The sequence below is a fragment of the Apis cerana genome, linkage group LG1 (genome assembly GCF_029169275.1).
Source record: "Apis cerana isolate GH-2021 linkage group LG1, AcerK_1.0, whole genome shotgun sequence".
NCBI classification, from domain to species: Eukaryota; Metazoa; Arthropoda; class Insecta; order Hymenoptera; family Apidae; genus Apis; species Apis cerana.
The window spans coordinates 9,971,499-9,985,176 of record NC_083852.1 but is presented as its reverse complement, the minus strand read 5'-3'; the positions used below and the strand labels follow the sequence as shown (position 1 = coordinate 9,985,176).

Genomic DNA, 13,678 nt, shown 5'->3' with positions numbered 1-13,678 from the left:
ATATATTTATATTCGAATATACTTGAATGGAAACGTGACTAGAAACGTGACAACTTCGTTTTTGATTCGGGGAAAAAGAAAAAAAATATTCGTTTAAGAAATTTGATATTAAAATATCAGACATCGAATAGATCACTCGGATGTTGGTCCACGTAACACTTGCTCAACGCATCACGCATTCCGTGAGACGGTTTAACCGCGTGTCAATTACACCGAAATTGAATTTAATCTCGGTCCGTCGGATAATGTAGTCAAAGGGAGAGCAAGCTAATGGTATCTATGTATTTAGCTACATGTCCCCCCCGTGTACACTTCAATGAACACGAGAAACGAATTAATGTTCCATCGTATCTCTTCCAAAGAAATTTAAAAAAAAGAAAAAAAAACAAACGAATTTTAGCTTGAATTATCTTAAAAAAAGAAAGAAAGAAAGAAAGAAAGAGAAAAGAAGAAAGAACAACGATAAAGAAAAATATAAGCGCTTCAACGTTCGATAAAATAACGTGGAAGATAAAAATATTCCTATTTTCCGCGTTTTCTCCGCGACGAACGCATGACAGAACGCGTATAGTTTCGATATAACGGGTACAACTCGCGGTGAAACAATTGTCAGATTCGTAAAAAAGATCGACGATCCGTATGCCAGCCGGTGGAGGAGGCGTTGCGGAGATTTAACTGGTCGCAGAGTGGCACTGGGTCCGTTCCATTTCGCGTATCTTTCGTGCAACGAATCGTGAGATCGATCGACACGAGTTGATCGTTGACGAATTTCAGATCGCTTTTACTTTGGCGATCTCGAAAGGGCGAGAGGCTCGTGGGCGCACGCGAGGATCGGCGGAAGAGTTGCTTGCAAGTTGGCCGTTTTCATTCATGAATTCCTCACCGCTGTCGTGGAACGATCGGTGGAAAAACGCGGACCAGTGACGTCATAGCGTCGCGGTGCCTGGCGTCAGACTGGCTCGCCGATAGCATTACGTGCCAGTGCATTGCTACTGATTCGCGCATGCGCGAGCCACTGCTCAGACCGGACAGTTCTCTCGTTCGTTCCCTCTTTCTTTACTTTCGACCTCCTACGCTCGCTCCCTCTCGCTCCCTTCCTCCCCTTTTCTCCCCGTTTTCCCTCCGCAACCCTTCGTTCTACCCCCACTCCTCCTCTTCCTTGCTCTCCTCTCCTTCTCCTCCCCTCTTCAGGATACCACATGACTAATGTATCTTGACTCCTGTTTCGCTATCCGCGAAGCTCTATCCGCGAGATCTCTCGTCTTATCTCTCACTCCCTTTTTTTTCTTCTCGTTTTTCATTTCATTCTGTGTTTCTTCGATGTTCAATTTGCTTTTTCGCTTTCTTGATCCATCCCTCGTGTGTGTACCTCAAACGAAACGTTTATCACTCGATCGCGCGCAATATCACTTCCAATCCAGTCCATACTACGTGTTTTATTTTCTTTAATTCGCTTCTACGCTTCTATTCCAGATTTTCCACCTTTTGGATTCGAAGAACTGTTGATTAAGTTTTAATCAGAAAATTACGATTTCATCAAATTACGATTGTTTTCTGTTTGCATCATTTTAGTATATTTATAAAATTTTAATTCCTTTCGATACTTTTAAATGAACGTTATTGATAAAAAATTTATAATTCTTTTTCTTTCTTTTTCTCTTTGAATCTTTCTTTAATTTCATTACTTTCATACATTCTTGGCGAATTTTCCAAGGTAACGAAATTCTAATCTAACAATTTTCCAATTTCTTTAAATTTAGAGACACAAACTTTTTGGAGTTTAACAATAATGTACCATTAATTAATCTTTCGTTTAATAAATTCCTTTTTTTCGATTCATTTAACATTTCAATGCCACTTATTTCCATCACTCCGACAAAATAAAAGAAAATCGAGCAAGCAATCACGCTTTTGTCCTCCATCGTTCGACTAGGGATTTTCGTTCATTTCGTTTCTTCTTCATCATTTTTATTCTTCCTTAATATTTATATCGTTGTGTCACGATATTTTACGATTTTCTAACGTTTAATAAATTAAACGATAAAATCTCTCGCTTTTTCTTATTTTTTTAAAAAATATAAAAATAATTTAATTTAATATAATTTTATCTATCTGTTAATTCGTTATTTTATTTTTATGCTATTATTCGGTTGCTTTGAAGTCACCATCGAAATTTCATTCGGAGTCGTTTGATTTATAGTGTGTTCTCTTCTCTTAGAAATCGTATTTCTGTCCAAATTGATTTTTCACCCCTCGCGTTCAATGGATTTTCGCTGTTCGAATCCCGATATTCTAATGAGAATCAATTTGTTCACGAAGAGAATTGCTCGATCGTGGTCGAGAAAGCGACGAGTTATGGAAATTGGTCATTGTTTTAAGCAAATTAACCCTCTGTGATATCATGTGATTTTAAAGTTACGTATCTACATTACCGATCGAGAGTTATATCGAATCATTAATATATTCCATAGAATCCCAGAATTTAAAGAGTCAAATTAAGATATATCGTCAAAATCAGTTATCCGATTATTTTTTTTGTATCCTAATAAGATGAAATATCAATTTTCTTCGAAATATCCTTTTCCAGTAATTACAAAATAAAAAATTTTAGAAATTAACCATTTTGCTACATTTAATAATTTTTATTGCATTATTATAACGTAATTTAATTGCATTTTTTAAAACAAAAAACAATATTCTCACTTTATTGTAATACAGTTTTAAACAATTATTAATCAATATCGAATCGATGAACGTACGAGTAACGTAAATAAATAAATAAATAAATAACGATGTCGTCTCGAACTCGAATTTCACGCACTGAAACGAAATAGCATTGGCGATTTTTTATTTTATACCAAATTGAAATGGAAAATTATGCACGATCGTTTTATTGCTAATGGATCAATTTGACATTACTGCTTCTCGACGTCCCATCGAATGATCGAAGAGCAAAGCGGATCATTGCCGGATCGTGCCCGACTCGAATCGATGGACTTAAAAGAAGCAACTAGGATCGGTTTCCATGAATAAAAGAGGAGAAAGCTATGTAGTTCTGAATTGGTATGCGCAAAACCAGGTATGAAGATTCAACAACGAAATTTCTCTCGCCTCCATTTTATCGATTTTTCTTTCTTGTCCATTCTTAAGGATGCGAATATATAATCTCGAGAATTATTGTTCAAAGTGAAAATTATTCTTGTTACTGGTGAAAAATAAACTTTGGAAAGTTCAACGAATATATATGTTTTTAAGAGCACGAATATATTCGAGATTCTCGAGAATTACTTCTTATTAGTGGATGCTGCGTTGAGAATGAAAGGATACGAGTAACCATATTTTCTTACGATGAAAAAACTCTCCGAAATTTTTTATTCTCGAAAATAATAATAACAAGGAAGAGTACCAATATCGAATTGAGAATAAAATTACATTATTTCCAAATGTTTCATTCAGATTGAAAATTACTATCGATACAAAATATCCATTTCGTGAGAAATATTTTCAAATTTAACTTTTGAAAGATACCAAAAAAATAAATAAATAAATAAATATCGTAAAACAAAGTTGCCCAGCAACCAAAATGGACGAACCACGACAAATTCTCGATGTTTCTATTAACTCGATTATTTCGACGAATACTCTTCTCTCTTCTTGATTTGACAAGCTCTCGATAATTCAGAAAAATTGTACATTTCTTAAATCACGACCATAAGATATCATAGCAGATTATATATACGTATATATAAATTTGTAGTACATATTTCTATCTTGACCTTTCGCCTGGAAAAATATGGAGTCGGCTTATCTGTCAAAAGTATCTGATCTATTCGATTTAGTTCCTATTTTCTCGTCAGCGCCTTGAGAGAACAACATCATTTCTCCCATCTTCGAATTGAGGAGGAAAGTGCTTGAACAAACACTGAGGGAAAGACCGAAACAAGGTCGAAAGAGCGTAAACGGAACAGCACAGTCAGCAGTTTCTTGAGGAAAACAGCTCTTCCTCTAATACAGAATTCATCAAACTTCCTGAGTAAACGATTAACGGTAAGGATACAATGTAATTGAGAAACATTTGACTTTTAAATCAGATCTTAACGCACAGATTTATTCTTACTTATTATTTTTCTTATATTATAGGATTATATTATTAAGATAAAAAAATTCTGATATCGATCAAAAAGTTTCTTTCTTTTCGTATTTAAATTGTCTAATTTTATTACTAATTCGAAATGGAACGGATGATATTAGTTCAATGGGCAACTTGCTTGAAAAACTTATAAATCAACAACTAATAAAACGTAGGACATATTTAGTTTAATTTTTTTTTTCTATTCAATTATAATATAACATTAGTAGCTTAAACACACCATAAAAAATACGATAATTGGAAAAAAATTTGTCTCAGGAAAGATCTACATTAAAAGATTTTTTTCAAGTGACTAATTCTGATTTATATTTTTTTGTTAAATAAATTTCCATTCGAAAACCCATACGCAAAAAGGAATTGTCTCGAAGAGAACCTCTTTAGCTTAAATATTTACAAAATTCTTTCATTAAAAACAAACAATTTTCAATCAATACCATATCTATTTGGTATATTGTAAACCAAAAAAAAATTAAGAGAGAATCGTTATGCATAGAGGAACGCAATTGAATCAAAAGGAGAAGCAAAAGCTTCGATTCGAGGGAAAGGAGTAGTGTACGGCCATCCGCATGCAGTTACGTTAAAAGCCACGTGGAAACCGCGGCTGTGAATAGCCGATACTTGCACGCGTGAAAGCCTACGCTCTCGCAATCCCAAGTTAACTTTTATCAGAGCATCCAAAACCCCTTTTTTTACACCTGCTTCTTCCATGGTCTTCCACACGACACGAGATCGGATTCTCCGCGAAAATTACGTCTTGGATCGTTGCATTTAAGCTTGCGTTGCACAGTGTGCCACGTAACCACTGCGCGCTTGTCTCAAGCACGGGCCAAGAGTTCTTGAAATGCTGTGCAAACGACGTCGGCTCAGCAATGAACACGTTCCACAGATTTTCTAACGAGTTCCAACGATATCCATAATGGGACGATGCTATGCATCCTTGAAGAATAAGAACGAGTGGAATGTAGTTATTATTGGGGGAGGGAGGGAACGTATTTACTTTTTATTTTTCATTTTTTTTTTATTATTTTAGATTAGGCTAGCTTTGTTTACGATGCTATGCATTTTTGAGGAATAAGAACGAGTGGAATATAGTTATTATTATTAAAAGTATTTTTTTTCTGTTTTTTCGTATTAAGTTAGGTTAGATTGGTTTCTTCTTTTTGCGATGGAAAGAGAAGATAAATTTTTATTGTTTTGAAAAATGAAAAAATTTCACGTATATTGAAAAATTTGATTTTAATGAAAATTCACGTGTATCTGGGGCATAATGGTGTTATATGCTTGAGCATTTGTGGAATTCAGAGGAAGGCCAAAGTTCAGGCGTTGATTGAGCTCGAGCAATCTTGAATAAGGAAAACTTTATTAATCTCTTTTTACAAATGTGAATATAACTTTTTTCTCTTTCGAAAAATTGTTTCAAATTGCTTTTTTTTTAATTCGAAATCGACTCTCTTAAATTTTATCACAAATCATATAATAGGATAATTAGGATTAAAAAAAAAATTATGGAACTTTAAAGTTAGATTTCATTCTTTCCAAGTAATATTCGATTAATGAAAAAAATATATGATCCATGGATATAATCCAATGGATAATTCAATATCAAAGTGTTTCATAAAACAAAATTGAATATTAATTAAAAATTAGAATATTTTCTAGAGTAACAATTTTTTTTTAATCTTTGCTGAATTTATTGAATACAGAATATAGAATATATTCATTATACGCTAATTTTAAATAAGCGTGTAAATTTAAAAAGAATAACTCTCTTGCTGAATATGTTTGTCTTCTGATTTTAAATTCAATTAGTTTCTTTTCTGAAAAAAATATTAGAAATTTTTTTTTTATCCTTTGTAATAATTTTCTTCTTATCGAAATCATTATGATCAATATTCTAACGAAATTCAATAATTCTCTTGTGATCTACGATGAACAATTTGCGTGTCCTCCAGTTTCTTCACGTGCAGACCATTACTAAGCCCGAATACGTGCTATCCTTGAACGTTTCGCAGCTTAATTTCGCCTACAACCACGAAACGAATCACGCAATCACGAATCTTAAGCAATCATAGTCGATATTATCAATATTGATAAATGTGAATAATATTATTGATACAGTCTTGATATCGATATTAGAAGAAGATTAAAAAATATTAGAAATATTATTAACGTGTACAATTCCTTTTAAATGTTCATTTTGATAGGAATATTTTTGAGAAACGATTGAAATCAATTTTCTCGACAACATTTAAAATATCGTTATCCTATATAAATGTCTTATTTTAAAAGTAATTTTAAGAGAATAACACTTATTCGCTAATTGTAAGATTATTTCTTACCGAAACAATCTCTTTGCCTTTTTTAATTTAAAAAATTTATTTACTTACTAATTTTCAAAAGGATTTCTTTATTCAACTTCTCGATATAAAATTTCCTTTCGAACGTTTAATTTTTCACTGCAATAGCGACGATTCAATTTCATTTCATTACGACAAATGATTCTCTGCAATTAAACTTTTGAAACGAAAGGGAGAACATATATTACAAAGGAGTTATAATCAAATCTATCGTGACGAAATTGAACGATGAATCTCCCGATTGATTTCTTTCTACCATAAACGATTATCAAATGTAATTGCTGGTAATATATCGAAAAAGAAGAAAAAATTCGAGAAAATTGCTTCGTAATAATATCGTTGTAAACGCGTAGACTCGTTCGCTGTATATCATAGTCAAATCGTGGTTATAAATTATTCGTGCACGGATGAAGATAAATTAAAACGTTTCCAACTATCGCTTAGAGAGGGACGTTTGTCTTATAGAGTAATATCATCGTGTCATAAAAGCTTCGGTTCGAGCGATAAGTTGGGGTTGAAAGTAGTTATCCGTCCGTTGCTTCGAAGACAAGCTCGAAAACTTGCACCACTTGAGAATGTCGATAAGGCAACGTCGAGGAGAGCTTTCCGCTTTGCCCTTACCGTCACTTTAATAACCGTTTAAAATTCTCTTTGCGCTATTTAATACAAAAAAAAAGAACAAAACTTTCATCGAAATGCTATTGCATTCGAGTATAGAACCAGTAAGTTTTATTTTAGTTTTTCCTTTTTTTACAATATTAGGCTTTTGCTCTTAAGTTTGCAGTTAAGTAATTGTAAGTTATAATTCTTGATTATACTTTTAATTATAGATTAAGATTTGTAATAGTTATTTAAAAAAAAATTACATAATCCTTAAAATGGATTCTTTTATAATTTTATAGGTGTTGTTAGATTGTTGCATATGAATCTTCAACATGCAACAATTTATATATTATTTCACAAACTAGTCTTTTTCTGTAATAATTTCCATAATATTTCTCTGTTCTTTTGACTGTTATCCAAAGAATTAAATTATTCAATTTAATTCTTAATTAATAAAAGATATTATTAGATACGTAATGACAATATCGACAAAATTATAAAATAAAATTCTTACTGGATATCCTAACCTATGATATAATTGTTTAACTTCGATAGTTGAAAGACTTCAATTTTTAAATTCGAATAAATAGAAAGCACGTGGCTCGCTCGTGGCCAAAAGAGCTTGCCTCTGTCTCTTACGATGAAAACCTTCGACGATGCTTCGAGCTCGTAATTGAATGCTAATATATTACATATCGTGATAGGAAATACACAAATACAACGGAATGCCGACACGATAGAATGTTCACATGAAACTTTCATTGCATTTCTATCTCTTGTTTAAATTCTATCTATTACGTGCAAGGCACATTTTTGATTAATTTGAAAAGGATTCAATTATAATCATATTTGTCGAATTACAATCAACCCGACTTCGATTGCCATCAATTTCTATACCAACTTTTTTCATATTTCATGGACCACATTCTATATATATAATTCCATTTCATTCAGTGTCAACGACACTATCAAAATTAACCGAAATCATCCGTTCCAACCTCGATATAAAATTCTTTACATAACCCGTTCGATTCGTTGCACGCGAGAAATATACGTAGAGACGTTAATTTCCCAAGGAAAAAGGAAAAAAGAGCAGAGACGGGAGCAAAAAGCAAGAGTAGTCGTTGCGCTTTCGTACTCGCGGCGACGAAACCACCCTGTATCGACCCAGCAACGCCCACCCAAACACCGACCCCCACCATGGATGACCCCCTCCCTCCCCCAAAAATTTCCCGACCCGTTGCATCGTCGCGTCCCTTTCTTACTCCCCCCACTCCTCGGCCACGGTTTCGCGGCCGACTCTGTTTCGCTCGACCCAAATTCGATCGACCGCGGGAGAAGAGGGATCCTTCTCTCTCTTTCTCCCCCTCGATTGTCGCCCGATTGCGAATTTTCGTCCTGAATGATCGATGGGCCCGACGCAACAACGAACAGGAAAGGCACAATAAGGCGGTTTCGCGTTTATCGGCTTTATCCGATCCCCGTTGATGGACGCGATAAACCGATGATCGTGCGTTGAACATGGATCGAATTCGATGCATGCGGTCCAAGGAGAGAAGTAGTTCTTTCTTTTTTCTTCTTTTTCGAAGGAAAGTATTGTATTTGTACTTTAAAGGTGAGAAATTAAAATAAAATTAAAATTTCTGACCTTTCTTTCTGGGAGAATTTCGGGAATTTTGGGTTGGTTAGCTGCGAGGAAAAGTTGATAATAGTTGAAAGTGTGATAAATTTAGAATTTCGATTAGAGGAGGTTATCGAGGTATAATCTTTTTCAAGGAAAAGATTGTATTTGTGTGTGACGATATATATTTTATCATTTGGGGTTATAGTATATTTGTGGCAGTGGTGGAAGATTAATTACTATTGTATGCAGTGCATTCGCATGACTCGAATAATAAATTATTCTTAATTTCGATCTTTATTGGATTTTTATCCATCTCTGGAAATTTTAATGTTATTTAGACGTGTATTGTTACAAAATAGGTGATGATTTTTCATTTTTATTATTGATGAATAATTAATAAGAAGAACGTGTTATGGATATATTGTTCATTAGCTTATTAAATTAACAGTAGTTTAATATAATAAAACACGATTTTTAGAGAGAAAATTAAGTTCGAATGTTTGTGATATTTATAAAAACGTGGTATTAATTGAAAGTCTTATTTATCTCGCTGTAGAAAGTACAAAACGAAGACGATAATAATTTTTCATTCAATTTTCTTTTCTGCGAACTATTAAACTAATTAACAATAATTTAAGTTTTGATGATTCTCCGTAAAAAAAAATTGATTCTTTCAATGATATTAAAAACCGAATATTTTCCAAACAAGACTGATACAAAATCATTTTGGAAAAATAAAAGCGTAAATAAAGTATATAAAATTTTATACAAATGATAAAATGTCACAGAAGTATGTAAGCAATGATTATAATGAAAAAGATCTTTTAGAAAAGAATATAGAAATATTTGGAATAATCTGACTACGTATACGTTAAATAAACATATAAATAAACAGGAATATGACAGATTTTCGTGTGTTTTATCCAACTACCCTCGAATCACGAATAATAAAGCAGAAAATACGTCGCCCGGTTTCAAAGCGAGATAGCAAATAAAAAAAGGGTGTAGGTCGTGAAATGAATACGCTGTAAACAGGATGCCGTGGTCGCATTTCGCTGAAAATAACCTTCCTCCGTTGGCAAGGGTTGGCTGGTTCGCGCCTCTGCCTTTCAACTTTTAAGGACGCAGGATTCGTTTCATCAATTTTCATTCGACTCATCGAATTCAAGAATGTCGTAAATGTATCTACGCGCGAAGAGGATGGGAAAAAGTTGTATACGCGTAAAATACTGCTCCCTTTAAATTATAACAAAGCGCGACATCTGAAAACACGGCTTAAATAGAACACGAAGCAAAAATTGGAACAACAACTCGTCCTATAACACGATATTCTTGTAACATGGTTTCTACGTTTACGTCCTCGAATCCATTTCGAAATGATCGATCATTTTTTATCTATATCTGAATATCATTTGCAACATCATCAACATGGAAATTGTGATTTGACTGAATTAGGATTAATAAACATGGACGACTCTTATATAGTGTTTCATCATTACACTTTTAACTTTTATTAATATTTTCGATGTATTCATTTTTGTATTAGGTTTAACCTGATTTTAAACGCGGGATAAATTAATGAGTTTTCGTGTTATTAAAACGTTTATCGAAGTTTGGAGATGCAAAAGAGTTTTACTTCGAATTATCTCTTATAAAGATAAACATAATATATAAAAAAAAATTATTATTTAACTCGTCAAACAAGATCAAATAAAACACTCACTATAAATTTATTCATTAAAGGAATATTTCCTAATAAGACAAGTCATTCTGTGATATTATTACCCTTATCTTTCATATTTGAAATCTGTCAAAAAATACAAGACAATAAGCAAATATGTAATTATATCTCTTGCCACATCATGTGAAATTATATATTATACTCACTTATCTAACATTTATCTAAGTTTTATATGTAATTGTTTATTTCGTAAGATCTATTAAATTATTCCTTGGATGGAGATAGAAAAATATTTTGAATCGAGGATTATGGAATCCATTGATCCGAATGCATTAGTTGATTAATCCCTTGCAATTCTCTCTAAACTTTCGACTCGATGTGTATGCAGATTCTGTGGCAACCTCCTAGCCAGCTTTTTATCTCTTCTCTCTTTTTCTTCACGCTTGACCGTGTTAAAAAGAAAAATAACTCATTTTCAACTATTCTTCCTTTTTTTTTCCAACAATAATGTTCGTTGCTCGTTGAACGAAAAACAGGTTGGTATCTTTCTTCTTTTTTGTTGTCGTATGATGTAACTTGTTTGTAATTAGAATCTGATTTATTAGGCAAAAGAAAAAAAAAATTATCTTCATACTTGGCCACCAGAGATTCGAGATTATCGAATGAATTCATCGACGCGGAGCCCTTGAAATTTTATGCTCGGATTATATTCTATGCTATAAATGGATATGGATAAATCCACAGTTGTACGTTTTAATTATGATAGCTCGTGAAATAAAGTTGCGTGAAAATCGCAGATGCGTTAAAAAAAATACGCAACGATTGTGGATGCTTGTGCATTTATGAGAAAATTTGTATGCATAAGAATGTATAAATGAATGCGTATTGTTATTTACAGAAAGAGAGAAAATATTTAAAATAATATAGAATAAATGTCCAGGAAAGAACAATGCAGTAAACAATGCAGAAAAATTTTGGAGAATTAATGGTGACTTTTATGCTTTGAGCACAATTTCACCTCGTCGAAAATTAAGGAGGGATTTGATTGTAAAACGAATTATACATTTCAAAGAATACCTATCTATATATAGAACTTTTTCAGATTTTTTGAAAGTTTAAAATAGGGATTTTGTATTCTCACTATAATATTCTTATTCATGGTGTAAAATAAATTCAAATTTCAATTTGTATAAACACTTAACACGAGATAAAGTAGACAAGATTTGGTCAATTTTTAAAGAAACTGGAAGGAAGAATAACCGATATCCGTATTTAATTCGAGGCATCACTGAAATAAGAAAGAGGATCGATTTGATCCCCTCATTAAAGATAAAACAATGCCCTCGACATTTCGGGAATATTCGCAAATATCTTTTATTAAATCCATCTCTTTACATCACGAATATACATTCATGCTGCCATACTTTGTCGTTTCAAAAGAATCGAGATTTTTCTCTACAATCGCGTTCCGTGTACAGAATGCTAATATATTTGTGGAACATGCTTGGTTGTAACGAAATAAATTTTAAAAGTTGGTATACAAAAATGCCGATTGAAATTGAAAATTGTCGGTATTTATTAGGTTATAAGTAATTTTAATTTTAATTATAAGTTTACATCGAATAAGAACGAAAACAGAACTTTCTCACTTTCCCTCTTTGTTTCATCTAATTACAGAAACTTAAATTGCTAATTTTAATGTAAATGCATTATATATTTTCATACTGCGGATACTTTGCATATTTTACATAAGCAATACAAGAGTTATATTTATAAAAAATTTAAAAAATGATATTTCGAAATAAGACATTTATCACATCATATATCTACTTTTAATTAAAAATCGACCAAAATATCACAAGCGATTATTGCGTAACTTATGATAATTCGATTAAAAGCGTATTAAAATTAGGAAAACTTTGAATCGCTATAACTCCGAAAATAATAACTTCTGGGTAACAAGCGAGGAATCATTGGAAGCACAGAACATTGTCCTTTAAAACGCTTTTTCATTTATCCCAATACAATTTCCGATTCTTGAGATATCGTCGTGTAAAGAAAGGATAATTTTTAATCGTTTACTCGGTTTCCTTGCTCGCGTCTCGTCTCACTGACCAAACTTCACACAAGTGACAAGTGTAATTCCTGGAAAAACATAGTTCATACTTCCAGAAAAATATGTAGATCACGAATTTATTCGTAATCTCTGCATTATTTGAAATACCATGGATATTTCAAGTTTAAAAAATAATTTCGATGGCATGTTTTCTTTTATTTTCCAAATTTTAATGACATATATACACGATATATTTTCTATTATAATATTATATTATTTTTATTATTTAAATCAATTTTACATTCAAAAGAAAAATTTCTCTCGAAACGGAAAAAAAGAAAAAAAAATTGGATGACAAATCTCGTCTTAATTTCCCTGAGTTAGAGAAATGTTCGCAAAACGTCTTAAAAATAGGATCGAATAGAACGATCCAGTTGGAATCGGTCGTCATGCGTCATCGAAGTCAGATCGCGACCCACGCAATAACTCTCCCGCTCTCAATTCCAATCCAAGCCACCCCCTCACGACGAACGAATTATAAAACCGCCCACACACCATCCGTAGGCGCATGTTTACGATTTTTCGTCGTACAGTTGCATCACAGTGGAAATCGGCGAATCTCGTTGATGATGAAGCATCGATCGAAGAAATATTCCGACACGACAAATATCGTCGTTGATCGGTTTCCATACGCGTGAAACGTAGCAGTATTTGCCAATGCGCAGGGCATAATATCCGTGTCAATGGACTGAAATGCAGTATCGCCATTGCCATGCGTGTGATAAATGTTTGCAATGTTCGCGAAGGTTACAGATATCGTCTCTGTTGCTACTGTCCAATTATGAAGAAAGATATTTAATACCGTGTTTGACGAGTTAATATGTGTGAAAAAAATAAAATTGGAATTTTTTCAGTAGAAAATAAAAAGTGTGTTCCTTTTATTAAAATAATTTAGAATAATGAGATCAAATAACACTTTTTGCATTTTTTATGGAAATATTTTTATATTAAAAATATTTGTGAAGGAATTTCATGAAATTAAATATAAAAGGTTAACTTGAAATAAAATGTAAAACGAATGGTTAACGATCAAAGTAATTTAATATCAATTAAATTATTGTTTATTTATATTTAATCGATTCGATTCATTTATGAGCAATTATATAAACAGACGCGTATTTCGAGTTATGTGTTAATTTAATAAAAT

General features: G+C 32.5%; 1 protein-coding gene across 1 annotated transcript in view; it reads right to left on the bottom strand.

Moving 5' to 3' along the window:
• The window catches only part of LOC108002964 (frequenin-2), a 47,319-nt gene extending 46,362 nt beyond the window's left edge, over positions 1–957 (bottom strand). Inside the window, exon 1 of the mRNA XM_017064973.3 lies at positions 884–957. The gene's annotated coding sequence lies outside the window, so the exon portion shown is untranslated. The remainder of the gene's footprint in view (positions 1–883) is intronic.
• Positions 958–13,678: the final 12,721 nt, after the last annotated feature.